The sequence below is a fragment of the Sceloporus undulatus genome, chromosome 1 (genome assembly GCF_019175285.1).
Source record: "Sceloporus undulatus isolate JIND9_A2432 ecotype Alabama chromosome 1, SceUnd_v1.1, whole genome shotgun sequence".
NCBI classification, from domain to species: domain Eukaryota; kingdom Metazoa; phylum Chordata; class Lepidosauria; order Squamata; family Phrynosomatidae; genus Sceloporus; species Sceloporus undulatus.
Window position 1 is genome coordinate 2628239 of NC_056522.1, and position 27077 is coordinate 2655315.

The window sequence follows — 27077 nt, forward strand, 5'->3', positions numbered from 1 at the left end:
GGTGGGGCTTCCATTGTTTCTGGGATTTCTGGAACATCAAGTCCAGCTGCCTGAGTCAAGTTGGTCCATTTCCATTGGTCTGCTTGCAATCTGACCGAATTCTGTCCGATTCAAGCTGGCCCCTCAGTACTGCGTCTGTGCCACACAGCAAGCTACCGAGTCTCTTTCTACTTCCAGCCTTTCCTCCTACACACTTTTATAACTTAGTTCTTGAGATGTGTGTGGGAGAGAGAGAAGGAGAGAAAGAAGACTGTTTGATGTGTGTTGATTCCCCTTTTATAATAAACTAAACTAATTTGGAAACTGCCCCTGGGTTCTTGGATTCGGGAGATGATAACACAAGCTAAAAGTCCCGGCTAGGTTGCCCTGGCACATAGCTGCTCCTACTGAGCTAAATAAATTTCCCCCTTGAATACAATTTGGGGTGCTCTCCTTGCTCAGTCTCCTCTGCTATCTGGACCCTCGCTGGGAAGTGATCTCACTCTTGGGACAGTGGAACCCACAGTTAATGTATACTGAGTTTTCCTAACTGTAAAGGAGCTCTTTCTCTCTCTCAAGGTGCTAAAGCCTGTCCACAAAGGTTCAGTTCTGAACCTGCCAGCCCCCAGACCAGGCGAAATGTCAGGAATAAACTCTTCTAAACATAGTCACTAGACTGAAAAACCCACAAAAAAACTACCGGTTCAGATCCTTGGGCGGCTCCTTGAAAGTTTGGACTGCTGAAATCCAGAGCTGATGTATGCTGCAAGACATTGACAGCACAGCTGTTTCTTCTCAGAAGTCAAGTTTTCCCCCCCAAAACACTAGCCCCGTCTTGATTTATGTTGCCAGTTTCTCCAGAACCAGACACAGTTCCTGCTTAGAAACCAAACCCAACTTCCTGCATTAAATCTTCAGGATGGGGGAGTATTTAAGTAACCGCATTTGTCTCCAGACACCTTACTTTGTCTCCTTGAAAAACTGCTAAAGCTTCCTCCTCCAGCTGCTGGACTGTTTTCAGATCACAGAATCTTAAAGCTGGGACGGTCCCTAAGGGCCATTCTCCAACCCTGCCATGCAAGAGTCTCCAGCCAACGCACATGCCAAAGAGATAAGGGAATGAATTCTCCCACAGTAATTCCCCCGTTCAAACTCCCCCAATGTTGCAAAGCAGTTGAACAAAAAATCTTGTTTTCTGGACAGCAAAATGTTTCCTGCCAAAGAAAAACTTTTCTGCCCAGGAAAGAAAAGGATGGGGTGTTTGCACCGGAACTTTATTCTGTAAAAAACACACACAACAACAATAATAGCTACCATGAAAAAACCATATGTTTTTATTTGCAGTATAATTCTCTACTTCGGATGTTTAATACCTGGAGGAAAACTTATTCAAGATTCTCCGGGCTATTTTATTCCTCGAATGGGGATTTTCTGACGTTGGGAAACTGTTTTTCAACAAAGAATGAATAATAATGATATTCTTCCATCCTAGCCCTGAGTCTGCAAGACCTGAGCCGAGCTGCTGAGAAAGAGAGTCCTTGAAAGTCTCCTACTTCAGGCGTCTTCCAAGTCGAAGCTGAGTTGATTTTAGAGAACATGATTTAAATTATCTGTGCGGCCATGACATTGTGTGTGAGAAATGGGGAAGGGGATTCATTATCTTACTTCAGTTTCTTGCAGGAAAAACTGGGAATTAGTGGATATCTCACATCCTGTCTCGAGTGTTAGTTGGATCATACGGCGCTCTTTTCTGCATGGAATTTGAAGCGATGTGAAAACCAAAACGCTTTGAACAAGACGCATCCTCGTATTTGTGGTTGTTGGCCTTCGCTGGGCATGTTGGAAAGAAGTGCTTCTCTGTCTGCTCTCCGCTAATCTGCCCTCCGGGGGATGGAGAGAGAGATTAAAATTTCTGGAAATGAAAGAGCCCTCCAGACTGCTGGCACAGTCAAGGCCACAGCAGACGGGTATGCCAAGAGGCCAGGATCAACTTTAAGGCTAACAAGGGAATGTTCCCATCTTGGCCGCGCTGGGCTTTTCCCAGCCGAGCGGAGGCAATGGGCACATTGGATGGAGACTTCAGTCCCAGATGCCCTGTTCAAATCTGGGAATTTTCACGGTACATTTTCATTTCTCCACTGGTTTGCTTCTTTATGTTCCTTCCGATGCAACCAAAAAAGCCAATCAATCCTAGGCTGCACGATAGGAGTGTAGACTTTAGCTCAACAGGATGTATAGTACCACTGTTTTTGCTTTGGTCAGGCCCTCCCTGCACTACTGGGTCAAGTTGTGGACATCACACTCATGAGGGATACGGAGAAGCTGGAGCACATCCGAGGAGGGCACCAAAAGGTGAAGGGTTTGGAAACCACCAAATCCTACGCAAACTGCTGCAACTCTCCTTCTTTTGTGTTCCTCTCATTCATAACTTTTGCCATCCTGAATAAACTCTGAGTCCCTTGGCCACCTGCGTCCTGGCTTTCATCTGGGGGAATGTTAGAAGGTACGCAGCAGACTCCTAGTGTATTTTCTTCCTCCGGGCAGCGTCCCAATCCAGAGAACTGTGTCTCCCGCTTCAAATCCCTGTACCTCAACAGCATCCACATTTTTCATCAGCCCCTGCAACGCTGCCTCTCATGTCCTCAGTACTCTTTGCCCTCTTGGGTTTTTAACCTTCCAAGCGATTATTTTTTTTACCAGTTAGAAATTGCATTCCAGGGAGGTGCTCTATATAAAGATATGGGAGGAACCAGGGCATGAATGCAAACCTATCACACACCACACACCACACCTCCGATGAAACTTTCAGCTGTTGCAGGTCCTAATGGCTCCGTTGGGGGCCTATCGGAAATATTATGCTGGGCTCGGGGCTTACAGCTGGGAATGAGCCGAACCAGATGGTCGCCCTTTTCCCAGGCTTAGGAAAGGGAAGGCACAGATACCTCAAAACACCACCCCTTTTGAAACTTTTCCCAATGCCAAGCTAGTCTTTGCCCTTTAGCTCCTGGATGTCCATGGTAGGGCAAGCAGTTATCTGCTCGGGTTTTAGTGTGAACTTTGAAGGAGCTATCCTTGTGCTGGAGATCACTTCAAAGAATCCTTACAAAAAAAATACCGGACTCCATGTTTTCTGCGCTTTTGTTTGTAATAGTTATGGAAATGAATGATATAAACAATATTATTATTTCATTATCATTTCATTATGTAATTGTACCCACTTGCCCCATGCATCGAGGCGGGGGACAACAACATAAAAGGACAAACATCAGTGGAAAAAATTATTCAAACAGCCATCAGTTTAAAAGAACAAACAAATGTACACTGATAAAACCAATCCACATCTAAACCTCAATATTTAAAATTCACAGTTTAAAAATAATCTGGACAAGTTTTTAAGCGGGTTTACATTCAGATAGCGCATCAGCCGTTGATCTCTTCCGGTAGGTCTGGGGCGGCTTAAGGAAAATTGTGAGTTGCTTTGGGATTGATCTTTCAGCCAGTTACAATCACTCAACAGTAGGTAGGTAGGTAGATTGCATCTGGACTACAGAAATAATGCAGTTTGACACTGCTTTAACTGCCCTGCTCATTGCCTGGGTCCTCAGGCTTTGTAGTTTGGTTGTGCCCAGAGCTCTCCGACAGACGAAGGCTAAAATAGCTCACAAAACTACAAATCCCAGGATTCCAATCATGATGGCAGTGAATGAGCGTGAAACTGCCTTATTTCTGCAGTGCAGATGCTGCCTAGAAATACTGTCTTCAGCAATTCCCGGCGCTCTTCTAATTGGATGTTAAAAACACGCAACAGGAATTGTTGCAAAGCTTCTTTCTCTGTTGAAGATCATTAAAAAATATTGTTCAGACCACATAGAGTACATTGGAGGGTTTCCCCCTTTCTTTTCCTCTTTTATTATACTCTTTTATTGGTTTTTTAAATGCTTGTTTCTCTGTTTGTTTTGTATTGTATAATGTTATGGTTTTTACGATAGATGTCTCAGTTATTGATGGTCTTGACCACACAATAAATGGTGTAAAAAAAGAGAAAGAAAAGAATAAGTGCCAAAGGCCCAAATCCAATGTCCAAAAAAAACATCAGGTGTTTTTGTACTGGAAGGCCAAAGATAGATCTGTGACGGTGATCTGTTCGTTTCTCCCACTAGCGAGAGGGCACTGATTATAGGTCAAGTCCTATATCTATGGGTCAGGTAAGGTTTCATTTGCTGTTGTATCTGGGGAAAAGGGCTCTCTTGGCATGGAGGTCCTCCAAAACATCTATTTGTTCAGTCCCTGGCAGAAGGGTGACCACAGGTTGCGCTAGAGGACCTTCAGATGCCTAAGAGACCACTCTATAGGCCATCTGGAAGTCTTCCAGCAAGACTGTGTGAACCTCTGGAGTGTTGACCGCGAGAGTTGTGCTAGAGGATCTCCTGATGCCTAGAGTGACCCATCTATAGGCATCTGGAGGTCCTCTCCATGATCAACCTTTGGCAGCGGTTGACATAGAGTTGCGCTAGGGACCTCAGATACCTAAAGAGACTCCTCTACAGTCATCTGGAGATCCTCCAGCAATACTCTATGGTCAACTTCCGGCGACAGAAATATAGGGTTCGTCATTATCCAAGATTTTTGCTCGCCATTGTAAGTCGTGGTAACATATCCCCGTGGATATGTGGGTTTAACTGTAACTGCTGGTCCTAAGTCCAGTGTGCATCTATCGTGTAGAACTAATGTAGTCTGCCACCACTTTAAGGGCTGTAGCCCATCCTATGGATTCCTAGGATTTGTGTCTTACAAAGTTTATCCATCTCTGCCAAAAAGTGTTGGTGCCTCATCAAACTACAAACCTACAAAAACAATAATAGAAATAATGCAGTTTGACACTGTTTTAGCTGCTATGGCTCCTTCCTACAGAATCCTGGGATTCTGTAGTTTGCTGAGGCACCAGCCAGCCTTCGCAGAGAGCTAAGACCTTGTAAAGCTACAAATCCCAGGATTTCACAGGCTGGAGTACTGCATCAAAGTGCATCTTCCTATATAAGATGCACCCTCTATTAACCTTAAAATAACAAAGCTTCTTTATTTATGCAGCTTTCTCCTTCGGGAGTTGGATGTCTTGGTTGGACTGCCTGATCAGGTTTGCAAGCGTTTCTTGGATTTGATGAGATCAATCCATCGACCCCCTGAACACCAGCAACCAGCCAGAGATCCCACTGAAGTGGTTCATGGATGCCTGCCACCGCAAATACACACACACACAAACCCAGGAAACATGTGTGTTTATTGGCTTTGTGGTTTAAAGGGAATTAGTTGGCTGGTGGACCGAAATCAAATTCCGTATGACTTGAATCTTGGACCGGTCACTTATCAAATTGCTTGTTGCAGCCAAAGCATGAGGAGAAGGAAAAAGAATGAAAAGGAGAATGCCCCCCGAGACACTTTTGGACCATCTCTAGTTTTTTAATCAGGCAAAGAGGTTTTTTAAAAAATCATCATGCAAGAGCAAAAGAAGCCATGCCCTTGGTATTACGCAACCTAGCAGGTCTGCTCATGGTTTTGGAGTGTTACAGAAGGGCCACATTCCCACTAGGATTTGAAGCAAATTGCTGATCGGGTTATATGACCGTCGTTCCCATTTGAAACCAGTTCTGATCCTACGTTGATTGATTGGTGTCATGATGAAGCGAGGCAAAACGCAAAGAAAAACCCAGTTTTTCCGACACTAGTTTCCTAGCTGTTCCTTTGAAAAGATTAATTCTGGAGCGTGTTCAACAAGTGGGAATGACGGATCTGAATTGCATCCTTCTGGAGGGGACTAATGGCCGAGGGGTGTTTTACCATACCCTCCTCGTTTTTGGTAGATCCAGCCCCCACCCCCCGTGCTGCCTTTGTGCTTCTGGGGTGACCTATAGGTGCATGGTTTTTCAAAAATTAGAATTGATAGAAAATTCGATTCACTGATTTTGCAACCCATTTTATGTTTTATTGTACTGTTTTTAATGCGTGAAGCCGCTCCGAGCCCCAGTCCTGGGAAAAGAGCGGGATACAATAAATTAAAAATAAATAAATAAATATATTAAATCATGAGACAAGTAGTTGCAAAACCAAGAATCAAATTTCTATCAATTTATTACACACACACACACACACACACACACACACAGTGTGCCCTTGTTTTACGTGGGGGATCTGTTTCGGGACGCCCCCCCCCCTGCGTAAACAAAAAAACATGTATGCTTGAGCCCCATTGAAGTAAGGGGCTTATGCTCATGGTGGCGCACGGTGCCGGAGAAGAAGTGCGTGCTTTCACTGCAGTTCCCAAGACAGGCTGCTGGGCTGCTGCTTACACCACTGATTTTTTTAGGGGCAGAAAGTAAAGAAAGAGAGAGGCATGTTTCATAGGTTACCAAAGACCAGAAATGTAAAAGTAACTTGCTAGACTTCAGCTCTCAGAATGCCCCCAGCCAGAATATCCCTCATCTGCGGAGAAAGGATGAGGAGGAGGAGGGAGGACATGTTTGAGAGTGTATTAAAGATCAGAACCTGGGGAAGTTACTTTTTTGGACTATCTTCCTGAATTCTGGGAATTTATCCCCGAAGTAACTTCCCTGGTCCTGAATAGTGCTAACTAATTCCAGAAAGAAGATGAAAGTAGCAGCCCCCTTGACCTCTTGAAAGGCAAGGTTGAGTATGAAGGTTCAACAGAATCCATTGGGCTTTATGCTGATTTGTGACAAGTACAAATATTGTACAAATTCCCTGGAAGCGAGGTTCATATTGAGATCCACACATCTTTCTCAGCCAAACTTACCTGTGATGCACGAGGCCCTGGCATGCCCCGTGGGCGATGCGCCCTTGGTCCCCTTGGCGGCCCACGTGGTCCAGAAGGTCCTCTTTCCCGGGAGCCCTAGAGTCAGAACAAGAAACACAACCGACTCAACACGAACCGATGAGGGTTCCTTAAGAAAGACTTGCCGAATAGGGATGGAAAGATATTAGAAAACATCCCACCCCCAAAAATTCAAGAGACATGTTTGTTTAGTACAATACCCCAGTATCTCAGGACCGATACCCACAGTTTTTACTTACCCATGTCTGAAAAAAACCGTTCTCTCTATGCATTTTTGGAATCCTCCAGTGCAATTCTCTGATATGCTTCTTGCAAAAGTTGATCGCTCCACAGTTCTGGGATCTGACTTTTGTGGATTTGATTAATATGTTCTTTCTAGAACCCTCAGGTCCTCCATTGTGATGCTATTGTTAACTTCTCCCAAAAGTCATTATTATTGTTATTATGATTAACATTTATAGTCATGTGGAGGACCTAGAGATTCCACCAGAAGGAACACTTCTCTAGCCATTTGTGGTCCTTCAGTGCAATTTCATGGTCACGTCTGGCAGATCTTGACCAGAGAATTGCCCTGGAGGACCTAGAGATTCCTAGAGAGGTATTCTCGCAGATTTTAAAAAATACTGTTTTTTATTTGGGATTTTTCCATTTTCATGGGGGTGCTGTGCCCCCAACCCAGCGATCTGGAGGGTCCACTGTATAGACTATATAGTATGCCTGAGAGGATCTCTAGGTCCCCAGCACAACCTAGGTCATTCCACCAGCGTAATGGTTTATCTAGATTTTTTGAGTGAATTGCTGGCATTATTTGCATTTCCATGGCGCGGCTGCACATGACTTGCACCCTGGCTCAACTTCCCCGGCCGGGGCATCGGCAGACTTCCGGGTCCCAGGCTCCGCGCACCCGGCATTGCCTACCCCTGGTTTATATCTTTGTATATTTGATTGTCTGTACTCTGCATTGTCCCTGTGTTTTAGTTCCTTTGTATTTTAGTACTTTAGAATATAGAATAGTTACTAACATGTTTATTCTGTACTGTTAAAGCACCATGCTTTGGATGTTGTTGTTACATTACTAAGCGGGAAACTAGCAAAGTGACGGATGCACACTGGTCCTTTTGTGCACCAGGGACCTTATCTAGGAAGTACTGATGCGCATCATCCGCCCGTGTCTATGGGCCCTTCTTGCCAGTGTCCTGTTATGCATCTATCCAAATAAATAACAGTGTTTCTTAGTGTTTGTCCCTGCTAATAAGCTCTGTATATTAAAGTTACCTAATGCAGTATTCTACAGTCGCATGCGGGATTTGGGGGAGAAAACGACCCAAATTGCAAATAGGCTTCAAAAACTACATCACCCCCCCCCTTTTTTCCCCCCCCCCCCATATCTCCTTGCTGGCTCCCAGCTGTACATGCCACGTCCAAAAATCCCTTAACTATTCCTATGGTGTCTCCACTCTCTGAACTCAGGCCAACATATCTGTCCTGCCTTTGTCCCCCAATGACTGGTTGTTAAAACTGAACTTGGCCACCTCCGCACCATCCCACAGTTTTGCATTCTATGACTATTCATACATAGTTTCTGTGTGGGTTTTTCAGGTATGTGGCCATGTTCTAGAAGAGTTTATTCCTGATGTTTCGCCAGCATCTGTGGCTGCCGCCAAGATGCTGGCGAAACCTCAGGACAATATAACTCTTCTAGCAGACCACATAGCCCTAAACCCAGAAAAAGCTATGGATGCCGACCATGAAAGCCTTCAATTTTACTATTCATACAGTCTGATGATAAAAGTCCTTCCTGGGCACCAGATTGCTCCATGCTGCAACTTCTTTCTGGTTTGGTTAGTCTGAAAGGTGCTACAAGATCTCTTGGCATAAGGCTTTTCTAAATTTTCCTGAAGTGAGAAGGAAATTGCTGAAATTACTTGTTGCTTCCTTAATTAATGAAGAATCATGACCCTGTTGCATAGTCTCTTCTAATTTTGGAAGCTAAGCAGGGTTGGGCCTGGTTTGTTACTGGGATGGGAGACCCCCAGGATGGAAGAGCAGAGATCTCTGGGCAGGGCTGGGTAAAGGCTCCTCTTCTGAATCCTGGAGAGAGCCACGGCTGCCGATCAGCGTTGGCTCTACAAGGGAGACAAACTGACTCAATGGAAGGCAGTTCCCCACATCCCTATGTAGGATGCCCCAGGTTCAAGGTCTGGTATCAAGAGCTCTTCGTGCTCGTCAGGGTTGGCCATATTGAGCTACACTGAGCCCCTCAAGGGTCTGTTTCTCAAGATAAGAGACTGCTTCCTAGATTTCAGTGCAGAGCAGATGTTTTTAATGAGGCCCCTGAAATGGTTTTGAGAGCTTTATGGAGTGGGAACTCATTGTTCACTGAAAACCCAACCAGGGAACCGGATAATTTAGGAGTTTTCTTTCCAACCTGACATTACCCAAACGCTACATGACTTCATGAACCCAAAGATACCAGATCAACCTTAGTTTCCTCTAAATTAAGGCATTATGGCAGCCACTTCAAGGGCCTCTGATCCTTTGGATAAAAAAGAAGATAAGATGCTCCTGAGCTGCTGGACCGTTAATCTCCGGAGCCTTGGAAGGATTCATTTGGTGGAGAGATTAAATTGGACAAGAGAAAGTTCTCTTAAATGGGGAAGGTAATGATAGCCCATTAAGAGATCAGGCAAAAGCTGCATTTCTTTCTTTTTCCCGGCTCTCTCTCTCAGCAGCTACTGAGTTGAAGAACTGAACGGCAAGTGGATTTCATTCCGATTTGCAACACTGCTGGTTTAGGCTGCACCTGGACTGCAAGAATAAAGCAGTTCGACAGCACTTTAACTGCTTTGGCTCCATGCGACAGAATCCTGGGATTTGTAGTTTGTTGTGGCACCAGAGCTCTCTGAGAGAGAAGGCTAAATATCTCACCAAACTCCAAATCCTAGACATCCATAGCACCGAGCCATGGGAGTTAAATGTCCTGGAACCAAATCCCAGCAGATACCAAAACATACATGAATGTCATGTTTAGATTTAGGTTCTATTTCCTTTAATCTAAATGAATTTAAGTCTCCAGGACCAGATGAACTACATCCAAGGGTACTAAAGGAACTGGCAAATGTCATATCGGAGCCATTGGCAAGCATATTAGAAAACTCCTGGAAAACAGGAGAAATCCCAGCCGACTGGAGAAGGGCAAACGTTGTCCCCATCTTCAAAAAGGGGAAAAAAGAGGATCCCAACAATTATCGTCCAGTTAGTCTGACATCAGTACTAGGAAAGATTCTGGAGCAGATCATTAAACAGAGAGTCTGTGAACATCTAGAAGGCAATGCCATCATCACAAAAAGTCAACATGGGTTTCAGAGAAACAAGTCATGCCAGACAAATCTGATCTTGATTTCAGTAAGGCCTTTGACAAGGTTTCCCATGACATTCTTGCAAAGAAGCTTGTAAAATGTGGACTAGACAAGGTAACTGTTACATGGATTTGTAACTGGTTGACCGGCCAAACGCAAAGGGGGCTCAACAATGGCTCTTTTTCATCCTGGAGAGCAGTGGGGTCCCACAGGGCTCTGTCCTGGGGCCAATGCTATTCAACATCTTTATCAATGACTTGGAGGACAAAATTTGGGGAATACAGGGCTCCCCCGGGTTACGAATTTAATTCGTTCCGCGGTGCCATTCGTAACCCGAAAAGCATTCGCAAGCCGAAGCCCCATAGGCGCTAATAGCGAAAGCCGCGATTTGGTGCGAAAAAGCGCCGAAAAGCACCAAAAAAAATTTCGTAACCCGAAATAACCTTCGTAACCCGGAACAATTATTTTTAATGGATTTTTTCGTAACCCGGAAATTTCGTAACGCGGCGCATTCGTATCCCGGGGTACCAGTGTACTTATCAAATTTGCAGATGACACCAAATTAGGAGAAATAGCTAATACTCCAGAGGACAGGATCAATGTTCAAAATGACCTGAATAGACTAGAAAGCTGGGCCAAAGCTAACAAAATGAAATTCAACACGGAGAAATGTAAGGTACTGCACTTAGGGCGGAAAAATGAAATGCACAGATATAGGATGGGGGACACATGGCTGAATGAAAGTACATGTGAAAGGGATCTAGGAGTCCAAGTAGACAATAAGTTGAACATGAGTCAACAGTGTGATGCGGCAGCTAAAAAGGCCAATGCAATTTTAGGCTGCCTCAATAAAAGTATAGTGTCTAGATCAAGAGAAGTAATTGTGTCATTGTATTCTGCTCTGGTCAGGCCCCACCTGGAATATTGTGTCCAATTCTGGGCACCACAATTCAAAAAGGACATTGAGAAACTGGAGCGTGTCCAAAGGAGGGCGAGTCAGCGACTAAAATGGTGAACGGTCTGGAAACTTTGCCCTATGAGGAACGACTCAGGGAGCTGGGGATGTTTAGCCTGGAGAAGAGAAGGTTAAGAGGTGATATGATAGCCCTGTTTAAATATTTGAAAGGATGTCATATTGAGGAGGGAGCAAGCTTGTTTTCTGCTGCTCCAGAGAACAGAACTGGAGCAATGGATGGAAGCTCCAGGGAAAGAGATTCCAGCTCAACATTAGGAGGAACTTCCTGACAGTGAGGGCTGTTTGACAATGGAACACACTCCTTCCTCGGAGTGTAGTGGAGTCTCTTTCTTTGGAGGTCTTTAAGCAGAGGCTGGATGGCCATCTGTTGGGGATGCTTTGGTTTGGATTTCCTGCATGGCAGAATGGGGTTGGACTGGATGGCCTTTGCGGTCTCTTCCAACTCTATGATTGTATGATTCTATATCACATTATGCAAATATTCCCAAAAAATCTAAAATCTAAAACACTTCTGGTCCCAAGCATTTCGGATAATGGAGACTCAGCTTGTAAATTTATGTTCTGAATTTATATAGAATTTGAATTCTGCCATTTCCCCAGTTTGGAACTCAAAGCATTGATATACATATTTATATTTATATTCTGGCGTTTTCCCAGTTCTGAACTCAAAGCAGCTTACAACAGATTTTTTAAAAACCCATATATTTACAAAATGTACATTGCATGAGTGAAAAGAGAGAAAAGAGGCACCCATGGGTGGCCGATAGCAAAACCAAGGGTCCGAGCATCTCTCTTTATAAAGATTTCCTATTAAAAATGGAATACCACCCAATTTAAACAATAAACTGCAATAACTCTGAAGAGTATGAAGCGGAGCTGATGAACAGATCTGGAAACAAATATATAACCAGCTGCCTTGAGGTGTGGGTTTTCTAGCTGCCAAGTCCCGACTTTACTTTTCTCCTGGGTCTTTTCTCGGACAACGGGTTTTATATCACCGTTTTATCTCTGCTCCACTTACTGCCATTTATTTTTACTGCAGTTTTATTCCGCTTGCTGCAATATCTTAGTATTTATTTTCATTTTTTATGGATGGCTTTCACTGCGCTTATTATGATTCTCTGTTAGACTCCTTAAAAGTCTGACTCACAGCCAGGCTGAAAATATTTTAAATACATCTGCTGTCCAAGACAGGCGGAAATTAGTGTAAACACTTATCAGGCCTTTCCAAGCTCCCTCCGTATTATTGCACAATTTTGCAATATCAGTATGGTTTTTGTTATTATATTGCTCCGTGCCTGCATAGGACTCTGAAGTGTTTCACAGAATCATAAAATCCTAGAGCTGGAACAGACCCCAAAGGGCCAGCCATTCTGACCCCCTTTCTGCCATGCAGGAAGACCCTGTCAAAGCCCTCCCTGGGACAGATGGCCATCCAGCCTCTCTTTAAAAACAGGCTCCAAAGAAGGAGACTCCACCATCCTCAAAGACAGTGTTGTCCATTGTTGGACAGCTCTTACTATCACAATATTCCTTCTAAGGTTTAGGTGGAATCTCTTTTCCTGGAGCTTGCATCCACTGCTCTGGGCCCTATTCTCTGGAGTAGCAGAAAACAAGTTTGCTCTATCCTCAATGTGACATCCCTTCAAATACTTAAACAGGGCTATCATATCTCCTCTTAACAGTACCTGATATTCATTGGTGGTCTCCCATCCAAGGACTAACCATGGCTGACACTGCTTAGCTTCCAAGATCAGACAGGATCTGGTACCTTAGGCATGTTTAGTTATGTGTATGCATGTGCCTTCATGTCACCCATCAGTGTATGAATTTCTTAGGATTTCCCTAGGCAAGGAATCCTCAGTGGTGGTTTTGCCAGCTCCTTCCTGGATCTGGATTTCCTGCATGGCAGAATGGGGTTGGACTGGATGGCCCTTGCGGTCTCTTCCAACTCTATGATTCTATGATTCTATTATTCTATGATTCCAGAACCCAGAGCATTTGTTGGTGGTCTCCGATCCAAGCACTAACTTGGGGTGACCCTAATTAGCTTCCAAGATTGGAATGGATCTGGTGCCTTTAGGGCCAAGAGGATCTTTCAAAGCTGCTTGTGCCGAAGTTTAGAGGGAGTCTTGTGATAGTCAGGTTTAGGTGGAATTTCTTTTCCTGGAGCTTGCATCCATTGTTCCGGTCCTGTTCTCTGGAGCAGCAGAAACAAGCTTGCTCCATCCTCAATGTGACACTCCTTCAAATACCTAAACAGGGCTATCATGTTACCTCTTAACTAGAAGTATAGTGTCTAGATCAAGAGAAGTAATAGTGCCACTGTATAATGCTCTGGTCAGGCCCCACCTAGAATATTGTGTCCAGTTCTGGGCACCACAATTCAGAAAGGACATTGAGAAACTGGAGCGTGTCCAAAGGAGGGCGACAAAAATGGTGAATGGTCTGGAAACCATGCCCTATGAGGAACGACTTAGGGAGCTGGGGATGTTTAGCCTGGAGAAAAGAAGGTTAAGAGGTGATATGAACGCCATCTTTAAATATATTGAAGGGATTTACATGTAAGATGGAACAAACCTGTTTTCTGCTGCTCCAGAAACTGGAATACAAACCAACAGATCCAGATTATAGAAATATTTTGTATATATGGTGTATTCTTTTAACTATTGTAAGCTGCTTTGATTGTTTTTACAAAAAGCGGGGGAGGTAGAAATAAAAGTTTATTTTTATTATTTTATTATTATTATTTGAAGTTCTTGAATGTAAGAGCTGCTTGCAGTGGAATAGACTGCCTCAGAGGGGGATGGGCTCCATCTTTGGGGAGTGGGTCTTTGCACAGAGGTTGGATGGGCATCTCTCAGGAGCACTTTAGTTGTGTATTCTTTCATGGCAGGGGGTTGTACTTGGTCCCTACCAAATCTAAGATTCTGTTCCCTGCTGCAACATCACTTCTGGTTGTGTCAGGCACAGTGGCGCAGCCTGCCTGTGGTGGTCCAGGGAAGCAAAAAATGGCCCCCACTCCCTCCACACCTCCTATGGCAGACCAATTTCATCAAGGATCCTTTCCTAGCTGTTCCCCTGGTCCCCCTCCCTGGCTTTTACTTTGGTGCAAATTGCAAGCTTATACCTCCAATCTTTCTAAAATGAGTTCCTGCGTGCCACATGGTCTGTATTTCTGAAAGCCATCCTCATAGCTGACAGTCCAATGACCGCCCTGGGGTTAAAACATATAAATGTGATTCTTGGAGATCCAAAAATGGGTCACAAAGTTCCCCTCTGCCCATGAACCTGTACTCCATCCTTGTACTATCTGCCACTCTCCAGCTTCCCATTTGAACAGCAGTGCTTTTTCAGCCAAAAGGGAAATGCACATCTAACAAGCACCTCCCGCAGCACTATTTTTACCGGGCAGTTAAAAACCCAGAAGGTGGGTCTCCTGTGAGAACTTGCTTTCTGGAAAACAGCCATACATGAATGATCTGTAGAAGAAGAATGTATACTAGTATTCAATACTCTGTCACATTTTGATTAAACTTTGTGGACCAAAGCACTGACACAAAAAGACGGATCACACGCTACATATGTCCAGCGTATGTTCATGCTGCAGAATCTCTAGGTAAAAGGGACTTGGGAAACAAGCTGCTTAGTCAGTACTGTTCTGAGTTACAGAACTCAGCCTAAATGCCAGGATATGGGGGAATTATTAAGATTACAATCTGAGCTATTCCAGGGATGTTTTTTAAATAAATACAAATAAATACACACCACCACACACACACACACACACCATTTTCTTTTAAAAAAAAACCCCAAATATATAGACGATAAAACTGCCCTTTTGGCTGGGATGTGGAAAGTATCATTAAAACTGGGAGGCGGGGGGATTTCTCACTCCATGCTACAAGTGAAAATCTAATCAAGTGATCAATAAGCCCATGGTAGTGTGCTAGGTTTGGCTTTTCATTTGCACACTTCCTGCGTACAAACTGCACAAATCTGAGGGATGTGTGTGGCCTTGTGCTCACCTCTGCCGCGTCAGTTCTCCTCCTCTGACCTCCGATGTGCCTCCCGAGCATCAGCTGCCACCTGGCTGTTGGTCACTAGCTCTGTGCCATCCAGCAACAGCTTGGCCAATCTCTGATGGGCAGAGGCAGACCAGAAAAGTGTTGAAATTGCCCATCGCTTTAGCTTAGGACACACATTTTTAAAGATGTTGTATTTTCTGGACCACGCAATAACTTTAAATTGGGGTGGCTTACTTCCAATTTTAAAGGTACTGGTGTCTGGTTTTTTTGGGTCATTTTTTGTTGTGAACCACTTCAAGCATAATATACGCGGAGAAGCAGTACAGGTGACTATCCCTTATCTGAAAATCTGAAAATCCACATGTTCCAAAATCCAAACATTTTTATGGGTGCTGAGACAGTGACACCTTGTGCTCTGTGGTTCACTGTACACAAACTTTGTTTTTCTATAACAATTATTAAAATATTATATAAATTACCTTCAGGCTATGTGTATATGTTGTTGTTGTACCTTCAAGTTGTTTCCTACTTATGTCAACCTAACGCAAATTATCAAGGGGTTTTCTCAGGCTGAGAGGGTTATGACTCAACCAATGTCACCCAGTGGGTTTCTATGGCCTGATCTCCAGAGTTCCTAGTCTCTGCTCACACCACACTGGTTCTGTATCACATATATAGACACATAAATGAATTCCTTGTTTAGACTTCAGTCATCTAAGATGTACAGTGTCCTCGCCTTACGCAGGGATCCGTTCAAGGATCCCCTCGCGTAAGGCGAATTCGCCTCTGTCAAGCCCTTGTAAACAATGGGGCTCGTGCACGGCGGCATGGCGGCGCGCGGGCACAAGGGCGCGCGCGCCATTAATTGAATGGGCCCGCGCCTTTCTGCCCTGCGTGCGGCCTGCTGCTGAGCGCGTATGCTCAACCGCGTAAGGTGCGCCCACGTATGACACGGGCACGCTTTGTATATTACAAATATCCAAAATCCCCCCCTCAAAAAAATCCAAACTCTGAAAGCGTTCTGGCTCCAAGCATTTGGACAAGGGTACTCAAACTGTACACAAATAAAATTAAGTTCCCGAGGCAGCCAGCCCCCTCTTAATGACTCTGTCATAAATAGATGAACTATAAAACTTCTTCAACAAGAATAAAGCAACCGGGCCTGCTAAGATGTCCCAGCTACAAGTGAGGTTCTGATTCACATGAGCAGAAAGCATCATCCAGTTTGGCATCCTTTATGGCATCCCTCGACTAGTTTCGACCACTAAGGACCTTATCAACCTGATGAATCCTGCGCAGAAACAGGATTTTAAACGAAGAAGAAAACTGCTCAATGTGGGATGTTCTTCAGATGCATTTTGTGCCAAAGGCAATAATGAAAAAAGGGAATGGAAAGTCGACAAAAACGACACCTTTTTCTTTGGGAGTTCTTGAAAGTAAAAAGGTGTCATTTTTGCCAACTTTCCATTTGCTTTATTTTGCTATTTGCTGTTTGGAAAGAAATGTTGTCTGAAAAAACATACCGCATTTGCAGGATTTTTTCTTTTTTAAGCCTCGTTTCTGCCTGGGATTCGTCTGTTGTGGATAAGGTCCTAAGAATAAATGGAATCCAGCCCACTTCATCCAACGCCATCAACTGGAACACACCAAATCGCTTCCACTGAGAAACCTGCTCCATCAGGTGGAGTGATAACGGGAGGGATGTGATCTGGGCTAAATTTCCAGACATAGCCATTCTCAGTCAGCGTGACAGCCTCAAGAGGACAAACTCAAATTGACACTCCATACAGGGGCCCTTAGTATCCGCTGGGGTTCGGTTCAAGGACCCCCCTCCATGGATACCAAAATCCATGGATGCTCAAGTCCATTAAATACAATGGCACAGGCAGTGTCACTTAACTAAAACGGCAAAATCAAGGTTTGCTTTTTGGAATGTATACACACTTGTCCCTCCATATTTGCTAGGGTTAGGGCAAAGACCCCCGTGAATATGGAAAAAACGCAAGAAACAAAAAACACCATGTTTTGAGTTGAGAGGCACCTCTCTAGGATAATCTCTAGGTCCTCCAGGCAACTCTATGGTCAACGTCTGACAGACTTGGCCATAGAACTGCACTGGAGGAGCTACAAAGGCCTAGTAGAGTGTCCTCTCTAGGAATCTCTAGTCTTTCAGTGCAACTTGTAGTTAAAGTTGACCACAGAGTTGCACTGGAGGACCTAGATAATCCTAGAGAGGAACATATAACCAAATCGATGATAATCAAATCTGCCTATTCAAAAACTGCAAATATGGAGGAGGAGTGTATACTGTTAAAATTTCCAAACCATGGATGACTGAATCCGTGGCTATGGAAGGCCGGCTGTTATGGCCAAAAGACGACCCAAGATGGCAGAGCAAGCCCAAGCGTGATCGGCCCGGGTGCCCTCTGCTGCCCAAAGGCCCTCACCTGCGGCTCTCCTCCGTCTGCTTGCGGCTCTGCTCTGCGCTCTTCCCACCAGCTTCTTCGCTTCAGCGTCTTCCCCAAGGCCTCCTAAAAGAAAGGAAAGAGGGCTTTTTCGCAGGGGGAAATGGGAGGGTTACACTGGTCCCAATGGAAGGTCATCCAGGGGGGCACTAGGGACCGTTTCGCAATTGCCTTTATGGCGACGCGCGAAAACGGTCAGGCCCAGGCGGAAGTGAGGGAATCGGGAATAAGCCTTTTTGGCAAAGTACTGTGTTTCATGTCCAGTTCATTGACGAATTTGCTCTCTTCAGGGAGGCAGCCTGTTCTGAGGGATAATGGGAAGTGCAGTCCCCCTGGGCAAGGGCTGGTGGCTGATGGGAGCTCTAGCTTCTCCAGCAGCGTAAGAAGGATGATGGGGACTGTGGTCCCTGGCAGCAGTGCCAGTGGATCATGTGAGTGTAGTAGCAGGCAGCTGTGCTGGAAGGCAATGGGCCTCTAGTTTCCCCAGAGGCTTTGCGTGGGTGGTATGGGAAGTATAGTCCCCTGGCTGCTGTGCGAATAACGGAGATGTGTTCCCCCAGCAGTTCTGCTTGTGGATGATGGGGACTCTAGTCATTCAAGAGCTGAGTTGGCAGATAATGGGATCTGTAGTCCGGGAGAAGGGGCTCGATATGCCCTTGGGTGGGGTAATGGGAAGTGTAGTCCCACGAGAAGGGGGCTTGATTGCCCTCTGTGGCGGTGGATAATGGAAGTGTAGTCCCCGAGAAGGGGGCTTGATATGCCCTCTGTGGCGGTGGATAGGAAGTGTAGTCCCTGGAGAAGGGGCTCGAAATGCCCTCTGTGGCGGTGGATAATGGGAAGTGTGTAGTCCCTGGAGAAGGGGCTCGAAATGCCCTCTGTGGCGGTGGTAATGGGAAGTGTAGTCCCTGGAGAAGGGGCTCGAAATGCCTCTGTGGCGGTGGATAATGGGAAGTTTAGTCCCTGGAGAAGGGGCTCGGAATGCCCTGTGGCAGTGGATAAGGGAAGTGTAGTCCCTCGAGAAGGGGCTCAATATCCTTCTGTGCGGTGGATAACGAGGAGGGTAGTCCCGGGCGAAGGGGCGCCTGTGAGAGGGGCTCGGAGGGCTTGCCTGCGCTTGGCTCGAGGCGCGCTGCGATTGCGGAGGCGCCTGGCGGGATGCGCTCCTGGGGGTGTCGGAGTTGATGTTGGGGACGCGGATGCGCTGCGGAGGGGCCTCTCCTGCGGCGCTGGCGGCCCCTCGCTCGCCGCGCCCCCGGACCCTTCCGCTCCCGGGGCTCCGCCGCGCGCCCCGCCTCCGTCTCCTCCAGGCTCTCCTCGGCCCCCGCGGCTCCTCCTCCTCCTCCTCCATCATCATCCCGGCGGCGCGTCACCAGCCCCGCTAGGCCTCACTGGGCCCGAGGACCGTGCGGGGGGAGACGGCGTTGCTAGGCGACGGAGCTACGCCGCGCGCGCTCTGACGTACTAGAGCGCGCGAGGATACAGAAAGAGACGCCTCCGCTTTTACGCATGCGCAGCACCACTCCCGCGTCTATGAGTTACGGTCTGTGAGTGGCGGCCGCGAGCGACTCGTCACGTCCGGCTCCGTTTGACATTTCAGCACTAGACTCTGATTGATGCAGCCTAGAATCGCATTGGCCTTTCTAGCTGCCGCATGGCAGTGTTGGCTCAGGTTCCACTTGTGGTCTACTTGGACTCCTAAATCCCTTCCACATGTACTGTTATTGTCAAGCCAGGCGCAGGTGCCAAAATGAATTGGTCATGTCACAAATGACTACTAGCACTTTTTCTTTATAGTACTTGCCAAAGGAGGCACTGGCCAAACCGCTCCAAAGGGAGAAGCGGGAAAGATAATACATATTATTATTATATTATTATTAAAGAGAGCCTTCCCCGTGGATAAAAAATAAAAACTAGGCCAGTCCCCTTCTTCCTTTCTGGGTAAGGTGATCGAGGAGGCAGTTCCAAACCAAACTCCAAGCAGTTTGGGATGAAACGATTATCTAATCCATTTCAAACTGTCTTCAGGTCAGGATACGAAGTTGAGACAGCCATGGCGCCTTAGTCGATGATCTCCGTCTGGTATCGATGGGGGAAGTTGGCCCTGTGGTGCTCTTGGGACTCTCAGCGGCCTTTGATACATCCGCCTGGTATCCTTCTGGAACTCGAGGAGGGGTAGGCATTGGGGGGCACTGCGCTCCAATGGTTCCGCTCCCACCTTCAGGCAGATTCCGATGGTGATGCTGGGGAGACAGCTACTCCTCTAAAAGGGAATTAAAATTGGGCATCCCTCAGGCACCATTCTGTCTCCTACACTGTTTAACATTACTGAAACCACCATGGGAGAGATCATCCGGAGACATGGGGGCGCGGGTGTATCAGTACCCTGATGACACCCCAGATTTGTTTCTCCATGTCTCAGATGCTTTAGTGACTAAGGGTGGCATCTCTCCTCTGAATGACTCTGTCTGAAGGCGGTAATGGACTGGATGAGGGGCAAATAGACTTAACAGCCGAACAAAATGGAGGTACACATCATAGGTAACCCTATCTGTCTATGGAGATTACATTCGTTGTTCTGGATGGGGTCACACTTCCCCTAAAGGAGTGTGTTTGCAGCTTGGGGGTTCTCCTGGACTCGTCGCTTCAGCTGACATCTCTAATAGATGCGATGGCCAGGAGTGCATGCATATCGCTTTCGTCTGATATGCCAGTTGCGACCCTACCTGGAGCCAGGGACCTAGAAATGGTGATACATGTGCTAGTAACATCTTGTCTCAATTTCTGCATGCGCTCTACATGGGGCTACCTTGTGCCAGGTTGGGAAGTTTCACTGTGCAAAATGTGGTAGTCAGACTGATTGCAGGAAACATCTAAATTCAACCAGATAACACTATTTTAAAATTTCTACAGTGGCTGCCTATAGCTTCTGGGCACAGTACAAGGTGTTGGTTGTTGTCTTTAAACCCTACATGGCTGGGCCCAGTTTACTTGAGGGAACGTATCCTCCCATATAACCTTCCCAGAGATTCTCTGGGAGGAATCTCTTGCACCCAAAGAAAACCAGGCTGGTTGCGACTTCCAGAGGACCTTCTCAGCTGCTGCTCCCAAATTTGGAATGACCTGCCAGAGATCTGCCATATTCCATCTCTTGACGCTTTTAAGGAAGCAATTAGGACGGATCTCTTCCGGCAAGCCTTCTCAGACTGATCTCCTCAGAATAGGATTACCACTGCTCAAAAAAAAGTACCCACTCCCGTGCTATTTTAAAATGTGTTATACTTTGTTCTGTTTTAATTTGTAGTTTTATTTATTTTAATTGAGGAGAGGGGCGAGGGTTGGGGGACTAAGCAAATATTTGATAACTTGTTTATATATACTGTATTTGATTTCTATTGTCACCTGCCTCAATCCTCCGGAAGAGGCAGGATACAATACAATATAATTCATCATCATCATTATTTTGGCCTTTTTAGCTGCGCATCACTGTTGACTGCTAGGTCTCCTAATCCCTTTCACATGTAGTTTCATTCAGCCAGGTGTCCTCCATCCTATATCTGTGCATTTCTTTTTCTGCCCTAAGTGCAGTACCTTACATTTCCCTGTTGACATTCATTTTGTTAGCTTTGGCCCAGCTTTCTCATTTATTAAGGTCCTTTAAATTTTGATCCTATCCTCTGGGATATTAGCTATCCCTCCTAATTTGGTGCCATCTCCAGGCTTGATAAGCTGCCTATCCAAGTCATTGTAAGATGTTGAATAGCATTGCTTCAGGACCAAAACCCCACTGGACACCTCACTGGTCACTTCTCTCCAGGATGAAGAAGAGTAGCCATTGCTGAGCATTCTTTGAGCTTGGTCAGTCAACCAATTTGATAAGCATACCTTCTATTCTTTCATCCAAGTCACTGATAAGATGTTGAAGAGCAAACTGGGCTCAGGATAGAACCCTTTGGCAGCTCACTGGTCTCAGGTGAAGGAAGGTGAAAGAGAGAGCTGCACTCCAAATTTAGCAATGGGAATTTCTGTGCCGCCCTCTTCCCTTGAGGATAATAAGAAATACAAATAATATTTATTATTTCCCATCTCCTCAAAGCTCCATGATTGTTTGCTTCTTGGTGAATCCGTCTCTGGTTCCTCCAGATAGTGATTTCAAGCAATTTATATTGCACTATGTAATATTATATCTTGAAGCTTCTCCATCAAATGCTCCCATAACTTACAAAAAGGAAGCTTTAATAGAAAGTGGCACATTTTGGTTACTGGTGAGTTATCCTGCCTGTGACATGAGTTGTGATAATAGAGGTGGGTCTGCAACCATCCTCTTGCAGTTCCCCAGATCTGTTTCCAGGTTGTTGCACAAAAACTCTCCTCGCGCTTTCCAAACACTTTTTTTTACACTGGGCTCTTTTTGTTCCCTGAATTATCATAACACACACACCACACACATACTGAGGGCCCATTCACATTACAAAAAAAATCGGTTTTGAAACCGATTCAATCACGTGAAGTTCTACTCACCCCGAATCTCACACAAGCGAATCGGGGCTTGCACACCCGTTCCGTGTTAAATGGCCCTAGCGCGGGTCTTTTGAAATCGGCGCAAATGCCGTTTCTTTTTAAAACCCCGGGTCCTGGGAATGAGAACTTTGGCCTCGATCACATCGAGGCAAATTGAGGGAGGGATTAGGTCAGAGGGTGGGCAAAGGGCAAGGCATTTCCTCCCCTCACGGAGGGGAGGGGGGGAGGAGAAAGAGCCCTGGGCGAAGGGAGCAAGGGAAGGCATTCTTTAGGGAGCCTCTTTTCCCTGCATCCCCTGCCCAAAGCCCCCGGTCGCTAGGCATTCCTTCCCTTGCAGGAGGATGAACGGAGCTCATGTCAGGCAAACCCCCCCCCCTTTTCAAATGCAAACAATTTTTTTGAGCGAACATGCGCATGGTTTATATTCCAGAATGTATGTTAATTTTAACAATTTTTTTGACGCGAACATGCGCATGGTTTCTATTCCAGAATGTATTTCATTTTTATCCATTTGTTTTGAGTGCACCTGCGCATGGTTTCTATTCCGAATGTATATTTCATTTTATCCATTTGTTTTGAGTGCACCTGCGCATGGTTTCTATTCCAGATGTATATTTCATTTTTATCCATTTGTTTGAGCGCACCTGCGCATTGGTTCTATTCCAGAATGTATATATTTCATTTTTATCCATTTGTTTTGAGTGCACCTGCGCATGGTTTCTATTCCAGAATGTATATTTCTTTTATCCATTGTTTTGAGCCACTGCGCATGGTTTCTATTCCAGAATGTATATTTCATTTTTATCCATTTGTTTTGAGCGCACATGGCAGGTTTATCTAATGTATGTTTCATTTTTAACCAAGCACACATGCGCATGGTTTCTATTCCAGAGGCAGATGGAGCCAGGCTTGCACTTGCTTTCTGCAGAGGGAGAAGCTACAAATGTTGCAAACAATCAATGTTACATTTTTACCAATTTTTTTTGAGCAAATATGCGAATGATTTGTCTTCTTGAGCAGATACAGTACAGCAAGGGAAGCAAAGGGAAAGCTAATGTTGCTTTTAAAAGCATTAAAAAAAATGCATGGCAATCCCATCCTTTGCCTGGGACAGGGGCAGATCTGACCCAAAAGCCCACAGGTTTATTAAAAAAGAGAGAGAGAGAGAGAGAGAGAGAGGCATCTCTCTCCCTGCTTCAGCTGCTGAAACCCCTGTGCCTGGCTCTTTCAAAAGGGAGGACACTTCCCCCGATGCCCTGCAAATGTCACCATGACGATAGCTTGATTGGCAGCGGCCAATCTACAGAATGCATTCGATTTCTGTCAAAATAATAATAATAATAATAAAATTTTTATTTGTATCCCGCCCTTCCGGACGATCAGGGCGGCTTACAAGATGCAACAAGTGCAAACAAAGTACAAAGGTTAAAAACAAATACAACAATCTTAAAAACAACAATAAAAAGCCCCTTGCCCAACCTCATGGCCACGGAAGAGGAGGGAGGCCCACAGGATATTTAATCGGGGAATGCCTGTTTGAATAGGAAGGTTTTGAGGTCCTTCCTAAATTGGGCCAGGGTGGTAGATGAGCGGAGCTCCATGGGCAGCGTGTTCCAAAGGGCTGGGGCAGCTGTGGAAAAGGTCCTTCTCGAGGTGGAAGCTAGCCTAGCCCCAGGCACCTTCAGCAGTTGCTGCCCAGATGTTCTGAGGGTGCGAGGCGGATTGTACGGGGAGAGGCGGTCCTTCAGGTATCCTGGGCCCAAGCCATTTAGGGCTTTATAGGTGATAACCAACGCCTTATATTGAGCTCGGAAGCGAATGGGCAGCCAGTGGAGGTCTTTTAGTACAGGTGTTATATGGCTGGTCCTGGAAGCACCAGTGACCAGCCGGGCTGCCATGTTCTGTACCATTTGAAGCTTCCGAGTTTGGTATAAGGGTTGCCCCATGTAGAGTCCATTGCAGAAATCCAATCTCGAAGTTACCAGAGCATGTACTACCGTTTCAAGGTCCCTCTGGGCCAGGTATGGGCACAGCTGGCGAATCAGCCGAAGCTGATAACAGGTGCTCTTGACCGTCGCATTCACCTGAGCAGTCAGGTGAAGCGACGAGTCAAGAAGCACCCCCAAACTGCGCACAGAGTCCTTTACGGGGAGCGTGACTCCGTTCAGGACAGGTGGAACCACCGTCATTCCTGGACCAGGGGAACCTATCACTAGTACCTCCGTTTTCTCTGGATTCAGCTTGAGTCGGTTTTCCCTCATCCAGCCCATTACTGACTCCAGACAGGCCATGAGAGGAGAGACGCCATCCCCAGTCACTGCATCAGTCGGAGACATAGAGAAAATGATTTGGGTGTCATCAGCGTACTGATAACCCCTGCGCCCCATTTCTCCGGATGATCTCTCCCAGCGGTTTCATGTAAATGTTAAATAGCATGGGAGACAGATTTCAATTTGTAGTGGGCACTTGCTAACGGAGCGATTCGGGGGAGGGGCATCCGGATCATCCCAGTTCCCTCCATGTCTTTTACCCCAGTATGAATGGGGCCTGGGAGGCTATTCCAAGATCTAGGGGCTAAGATAGAAAATGCCCTCTGTGAGGTCCTCACATAGCGTGTTGTTGAGACCTCCAACAATTTCATCCCAGTCGACCTGAGTGTGTGGGGCGGATTATATGGGGAGAGGCGGCCCTCCAAGTACCCTGTCAAGACGGATCTCTTCCGGCAGGCCTTTCCTGAATAAAGTGCCCGGAAACAGAATGACTGCCCCCCGCATCATGGATCAGCCCCCGCTCTGTCCTGGCTGTATTTTATTGTGTTTTTAATAGATGTTTTAATTGTAATTTGTTTAATCCTGTTTTAAGGCAGGAATTTGGGACATAAATTTGTAAATGTGGATTTTAACATGTTGTAGCCGCTTTGATTGTCTTGTAACAGAAAAGCGGGATATAAATAAAAGTTTTATTTATTTATTTATTATTTTATTCCCTTTTAACCTTTCTATACTTATATACAGAAACATATGTGCTACCTCTGAATTGTTTCAGTACTTTTTAAACCGAATCCAGATAGGTCTTTATTTCCAACCAATCTTTCTCAAATGTTTCAATGGGTTTAATTTTGAGAAGCTGTGCAAGCTTATCATTTCCCATACATTCATCTAGCTTTAAATACTGTTCTAATATACAAGGGATTTTCTCCTCTCCCCAATGTTTAGCATCAGTGATCCTAGCAGCTATAATGTTCTACTGAACATTTCCAACATCTGTCGCATCTGTTGTAATAGTAAATGCCTCGTCTGTTTTGCTTCCATGGGCTTTAGGTGCTTTCTTGTTCAGATATTTTAATCCGATTTCACGTTGCATTAATCTAAGTAGACTGAAGAGTCCCATGGCAGTGATGACATTTTGCTACCATTTCACTACAATTTCATATTTGCCATTTATGAAGGAGCCGGAGTCAGGCAGCAATAAAACAGTAGAGAGAATCGGAGTTGAAGATTTGCCATGCCAACTCCACCGCCCTGTTTAATAGTATAGTTTAGGCAATTCAATACATATTTTAGCACCTGTCATTTATCTAAAATGTTTATTAAAATAAAAACATGCCACCATGGCAAAGCAGTTTGAGTGCTGAGCTATGACTCTGGAGACTAGGGTTCAATAGGCAATGGCAAAGCTATGAAAATATCTTGTCAAGAAAAACCCATCATCACTTAAGGGTTGCCATAAGTTAGCAACAACTTGAAGACACACAACAACAACAACAACAACAACAACAACAACAGCACGTCAGTTGCCACAAGAAACTGCAAATCCCAGGGTTCCATAGCATGAAGCCATGGCAGTTAAAGTGGTGTCAAATTGCATTACATGTGACCCTCCACATTCACTGGGGTTAGGAGAACAGGACCTCATGAATATGGAAAAACCACAACTAACAAAGATGTTGTGTTTTTACCCAAGAGAACGCCTCTCTAGGGATCTTTAGGTCCTCCAGTGCAACTCTGTGGTCAACATCTTCCAGACATTGACCATAGAATTGCGGTGGATGAACTATAGATGCCTAGTGGAGGGTTCTCTCTAGTAATCTCTAGGTCCTTCATTGTGATTTTTGGTTAAAACTGACCACAGAATTTGCGCTGGAGGACCTAGAGATTCCTAGAGAGAACATATTAATCAAATCCGTGAATAATGAAATCTGCAAAAGTCAAAGCCGCAGATTTGGAGGGACAAGTGTACAATTTATGCAGTGTAGACGCAATCCAAAGTTACCCTTGGAAAACCTGAGTGAGTGGGCAGCTGTTGACCAAGGTTCTTGGAGGCCTTTCCTTCTTGGGACCTCCATAAACTGAAGTTGACTTGATGACAAATAATAACCACGCAACTTTGAAAATTGTGCTTAAGTGCTTTTCCTTTGAAGAGGGACTCCATAACTTTCATTAGATCTTGCAAGTTACACAGACTTTCTCATCCTGGAGAAAAGTGACCAGTGGGGTGTCCAGTGGGGCTCTGTCCTGGGGCTAGGGCTATTCAACATCTTTATCAATGACTTGGAGGACAAAATTGGGGGCATACTTATCAAATTCGCAGATGACACCAAATTAGGAGGAATAGCTAATACTCCAGAGGACAGGATCAAAATTCAAAATGACCTGAAGAGACTTGAAAGCTGGGCCAAAGCTAACAAAATGAAATTCAACACAGAGAAATGTCAGGTACTGCACTTTGGGCAGAAAAATGAAATGCACAGATATAGGATGAGGAACACCTGGCTGAATGAAACTATGTGTGAAAAGGATCTAGGAGTCCTAGTAGATCCAGGGAAGTAATAGTGCCACTATATTCTGCTTTGGTCAGGCCCCACCTGGAATATTGTGTCCAATTCTGGGCACCACAATTCAAAAA

At 45.4% G+C, this 27077-nt stretch overlaps 1 protein-coding gene across 1 annotated transcript in view; it reads right to left on the reverse strand.

Annotated features, from left to right (window-relative positions):
- The window catches only part of LOC121919807 (protein FAM71C-like), a 1121343-nt gene that overhangs the window by 2394 nt on the left and 1091872 nt on the right, over positions 1 to 27077 (reverse strand). The gene's annotated exons all lie outside the window — the stretch shown is intronic.